This window comes from Diplotaxodon limnothrissa, linkage group LG9 (genome assembly GCF_057381915.1).
Source record: "Diplotaxodon limnothrissa isolate DT_005_m linkage group LG9, D_limnothrissa_male_GT1.1, whole genome shotgun sequence".
Classification (NCBI taxonomy): Eukaryota; Metazoa; Chordata; class Actinopteri; order Cichliformes; family Cichlidae; genus Diplotaxodon; species Diplotaxodon limnothrissa.
In genome coordinates this window covers 25,994,529-26,000,528 of record NC_140604.1, presented here as the reverse complement: position 1 = coordinate 26,000,528, position 6,000 = coordinate 25,994,529, and positions in this window count along the sequence as shown.

The window sequence follows — 6,000 nt, the reverse complement described above, 5'->3', positions numbered from 1 at the left end:
TCGTGGTTAAGTGCCTCCAATGTGCCGCCTCAAATAAGACCACTAAATTGAGCCGGCACCTCGGTCGCTCATTCCAGAGAAAACTGTATTTTGTGACCTTGGGCATACAAAGCTCGAATGTATGGTGGTGCTGCCTTTCAGAAACCACTTTTATCTAACGCCTGTGCACAAAGACGAGAGAAACCTGGCGTAAGGAGCTCAAATTCTGCACCCCTGAGCCATGAAAAGATCTGAGCATGAATGAACCTTTATGAGGAGTTTTTGGATCTCAGCGTGCAAAGCAGATTTCCACCTCAGTTATCCTTCAAAGGGGGGGGATCTTCTATTGAATGAACAGTTTCAGACTGTGACAGCATCTAAAGAAGGCTCGAATCTGTTTTCAAAGCAAAGAGCGACGCTCCTCCACCTCACCACCCCTCAGGTGCTTGATATCATTTGGTGTTCCTCTTAATTTGTCCACACTTGCTCGCGCTCTGAGGATAGATGCGAGATTGTGGTATTTCAAAGGCGGGACTCCCGCTGCTCTGTTGCCATCTTAGATTCAGCAGGAAGTGAAGAGAGCTATTATAATGAGCTGTGATCAAAATGGTCAAAGTCAGCAATTCTTTTGAGAGGGTCTTTCATTTCCATTATATGCAGCCTCTACAAACACCCTAATGAGAATACATAACACACACACACACACACACACACACACACACACACACACACACACACACACACACACACACACACACACACACACACACACACACATCTGCACTCACATCAACTTTTCTGCTCTGCCTCCTTCCTCGAAGAAGCACCTCAAAGTGAAACCGACTGCCGTGCTGCTTCTCAGGTTTATTCTGAGGGTTTTAAAGTGTTTCCTCCAGAGTGGGGATTTGTGGATAATTTACACTACAGCTTGTTTTACTCCTTCCTGCATATGTGGTGCCGGTCACGGGTAATGCAGAGTGACAGCCTCAAGGCGTCGACTCCATATGCACTTCCAAATTAAACATGATGATTCAGTGTTGGAGACGATTTAGGAAGGATAACAGATGACGAATCCGTTTTCTTATCCTTTACATGCTCTTACAGGCAGGGTGTAGGGGTGAAACAAAGCAGCATCTTGACTGCAATTGTGTGAATCACCTCAGGCTATGTACAGCCTACTTGTGGTTAGTTAGGCTCCTGATCCTTCTGCCCTGTTTGAAAAATCACTGCCAAACCAAGTTAAACTAAACTACATCCACCCTGAGGCTCAGCGTTATATCACACAGCTCAATCAGGCGGATGGGTGCATATATTTAGTCGTTTTTTGTACTGTAGGTTTATTTATGTGAAGCAGACGAAAGAAATGTGCACATACACATGCACGCCAATGCCAAGACAACAAACCTGAGCACGGTGGAGAGTGATGGCTTCCAGCTCAGTGCAGAAGGAAGGATTGGGTTTGGGCCAGTATCCAAAATCCCTCATCTAATTAATGTTTACATAACTGCAGGTAATGAAATTCACTCTCACTGATGTTGAGAGGGGTCAAGGAGCTTGGGGAAGCCCACCGGAGTTGACAATCGCCTGTGTGGGAGTTGTCTGCACAGCCCAGTGAGCTGGACACATCGGGGAGGGGAATAAAGAAAACACCCTAATTACAAATCATTGGTCACAGAACAATTCAGTAGTCAAACAGAAAGTTATTGGATGGATCGAGTGTAGCCTTCCAGCTATGATCATTGAATATTTGCTCACTGCAACCTGTCTAATTTAGCTGCCAATAAAACATTTTTTGCACTGAGGTAAGGATGTTAAAGCAAACCTTAAGCATGAGGCAAAGTAATCAGACAAACACTGCTGATTAGTAAAAGTGGAAACAATAATTAGATCTGAAAATGCAGGTACTCAAATATAATGACCTGTGAATGAATTCTTTGCTTTTTTTTCAGTCATGCTGCAAAGAAAAACTCCCATTGGAGAGCACTTAACGAGTTTTTAAAGGCACTGTGATTTAATTGCGAGGAAAGGCAATTTAAGTCGCTGGCTCGACAGGGATAAACTTCACCTTTACTCCATGTGACATATATTATTTTTATTTTCAAGTCACCTCATTAGGCAAACATTGTCACTGTCGGCCAAATGAGAGCTAACTCGACTTAGTACGAAGTAATCAAAGGAAGACTTTGTTGTCACAGTGGCAAAAAATAATGGTGTTGTGACAGGAACAATTTTAATTTGATTAAAAAAAACAACAACAAAATAAAACAAAAAAGACTTACTACATTGTCTGTGCTAATACAACGACTGGCCACTTCATTAGGTATACTTTGCTAGTACCAGGTTGGACCCCATGATTCTTTGTGGGATATTTTCCAAGGTGCAGGAAACATTCCTCAGAGATTTTGGTCCATGTTGACGTGACAGCATCACAGCTGCTGCAGATTTGTTGGCTGCACATCCATGATGTGAATCCGTGTCACCAAAGTAGCGCTATTAAACTGAGATCTGGTGAATCTGGAGGCCATCTGAGGACTGTCACGTTCAAGAAACCAGTTTGAGATGGTTTGAACTTTGTGACATGAAGAGTTTTCCTACTGTGAACAACAATCAGAGGATGGACTCACTGTGTCATACAGGGATGAACATGGACAGCAGGAACACCCAGGTAGAGTGTGGTATTTAAAGATGCTCAGTTAGTAACAAGAGGCCAAAAAAAACCCATATCATACTGTATTGCACCACCACAGCTGCCAGCCTGAACCACTGACACCAGATTCTGACCCTACCATCTAAATGTTGCAGCAAAAGTCAAGACTCGTCAGATCAGCGACATTTTTCTAATCTTCTGTTGGCAAATTTTGGGGAACCTGTGCAAAATGTAGCCATTGTTCTTGTTCTTAGCTGACAGGTGTTACACCTGGTGTGGTCTTCCGCTGTTGTAGCCAATCTACTTCAAGGCTCAATGCGTTGTGCATTCAGAGATGCTGTTCTGCATACCTTGGTTGTAATAACTGGTTATTTGAGTAGGTGTTGCATTCCTAGCAGCTTTGAAGCAGTCTGGCCATCCTCCTCTGAATTGATTGATGATTGTACAGGAAAATCCCAGTAGATCAGCAGTTTTTGAAGTACTCAGACCAGCCCGTCTGTGACCAGCAACCATACCACTTTTATAGTCACTTAAATCACCTCTTTTTTCCTCCATTAAGTTCAGTTAGAACTTAAGCCACTCTTCGTGACCATGTGTACATGCCTAATTGCATAGAATTACTGTCATGTGAGTTGCATTAATAAACAACTTAGTGTAGACTGAAGTTAAAGATCAAAAAGTGCATCTAAAAATTACATTTACAGGTTACGTCAAAAACAGTTATGATGCAGTTTGACTGGGAGTAGAAATTTACAGAAGGCTGCCTATTAAAGTGAACTGTAATGTGTTATGCATGGCAAAGATACAAGTGTGGAGATACTGAATAGGCTTTTTTAAAGCTTAGGATGATGGTATAATGTGAATCATACAACAAAGAGCAGATTTGGAGGTTGAGGCAAGATGTTGTAAGCAGCTTACACATACAGCGACCGGCGTTAGCCAGCAAAATTCAAGTGTTAAATCTACAGATAGAACTATTTAATTCTAACAAAGGCTTCAAAAGTTCAAAACTGGATGCTAAGACAGGCCAAAAGTAGAGAGTCTTGTAGCAAAAATAGGACATACGGTAAGAAAAGGCAGTAAGAAAAAGGACAACAGACAAGTAGAGATCTAGCTTTTGTCACAGTTTAGTTTTTATAGAGCAAAATTAAATTTGCCTCTCACTGGTGCATCGGCTCATGAGTGGCAGGATATTTTAAGGTATGCCAAAGCTGCCAAAGCAGCCGAAGCAGCGATGGTGTATAAACTCAGGCAATATATGTAGAGAAGAACATGAAAAGCTCACGTGATAGCTGGACTCAGACACAGCAGTGCTCAAATGTATCATTATGCTCTAAGTGAAACTAGTTTTGTAGGAGGAGGGAAAGAATCATCACTAATATCAAGGCAGCCCAGAGAAGTAGTTGTAGTCTATGTGCATTACAGAATACAACTTCTCTTACATCAAAATATAAAGTGCAGGTCATTGATGCCTTCGGACCAAAGCCTGTTGGTGGTTCCTCGTTCCTGACCGAAAGCTAAAGCATTCGAGGTTGCATCTTCTAAACCACAGAATGCACTTCCACTATGCTACATTTGAGATCTATGGACTTGATTTTATTTTAGCTTTAGACTTGACTTGAAACGTGGACAAATAAGGCAAATATTTTTTCCAGGCTTACCAGCAAGCTACACTCACTACACATTACGCATACAGGAGTTGCACAACCCTGGAAACACTCATCATGAAGCTCCCGGTGCACGGTTTTCGTGTTGATGTTAATGCCAGAGGGGTTTGAAACTCTGCAGTCACTGAGTCACCAGAACGCTGGTGACTTTTATGCAGTACACTACAGCAGTTTCTGAAATACCAACCCAACGATGCTACGTTCAAGATCACTTAAATCGCCTTTCTTCCCCATTTCTAAACTCAGTTTCAACTTCAGCATCTGGTATTTACCATGTCTCCATGCCTAAATATAGGTATGAAATTAGATATTTGTGTTAATCAGAAGTTAAACAGGTGTATACTATGAAGGTAGCGAACGGGTGTATACTATGAAGTTGACGCCAGCAAGTAGCTAGGCTAGTGTTGCTAAGCTAGCTTAACTTAGCAAAACGACTGGAACACAAAGTAAACAGTGAGCCTTGAGTCCATTCATTGATAACTTTGCTCTCCCTTTAATCAAAAAGGGTTACAGTGTGACTGGGTTTATTGCTAACATCTGGCAATTTTCATAGAATATCAAAGTTTTCACCATTAACAGTCTCCAATAAAAACTTAGTTTAACTAGCAAAAATACTGGTTGCTCCTGTTTTGAAATGTGACCAGATTGTAGAAAGGTGAAACTCATCTTGCTTACCTCACTGCCCATAATGGCGTACTTATGTCTGTGTGCTTTCTACGTCAAAGGGTGTTTTCTTTGTGCATTAGCAGCACCGGGGGACAGTTACATCAGAACCTCAGTGTTGCTAAATATTTGGATGACCGCCCATCACCACTGCATCGAGAAGGGACCGGTGAAGGACAGTGCAGTTCCTGGCACGTCTCCTCTGTTTGTCAGCTGTTTTGGCGTTGCTCAGACTAACTTGTCCAGTCACTCATGCTGATGAATTTAGTAGACAAGGCTAGCTTCAGTGTCCAACCACCTGCCATAAATGCCTGTATCTTCCTCTGTTTTCTCTAACCCTGTTCCCTCGGACTCTTTCCTCTTTCCCGGGAGGGTTAAGCTTGGTGGTGAGAGGTTTCTTACAGAGGACCTCTTCAGATTAATGTGTGTATCTCTGCTGATTGATTCATTACATTAGTTTTATTCGACTAGTTCAGTAGATTGATGTGGAAGCTCTGGAAGCTTTTAAATTACAGCCACTCAATCGAATTAATCACGAAGTACAAGGTTCACACCAGCAGTGATTCTCTCTGACACAGTTAATGCTCTCAGCATAACAATATATTTATGAAAACATATTATTCACTGTACAGCAACAAAAGCTTTAACACGCTTTTTCTTATTGTATTAGGAGCCGCTTTCTTTCCAAGTTCATTTTTGTGCCAACCGTTTTTAGGGTAACACGATTTGCTCGGGTTTCTGTGAAGAAAGGATGAATATCTTTTGGTTCCCCCCTTTTCCCCCCCGAGTGCTGCTGTCTGGTGTGATTGTCTCATTTTTTATTTTGGCCTGCTGCCACTGTGTGATCAGTGCCTGTTAGCTCCTCAAACAGGCTCAGGGAGAAGCCAAAGAGGGAATATTGACACCTACACAAACAATTAGGGAAGAGGAATACTTCCCAATTTACAGTAGAAAAATCTCAGTCATCTTCTGATGTTAACAAGTAAAACAGGAAAAAAAAGAAAGCAATGGATGAGTCACTCATTTTGCTCTGGGGTAAAACAT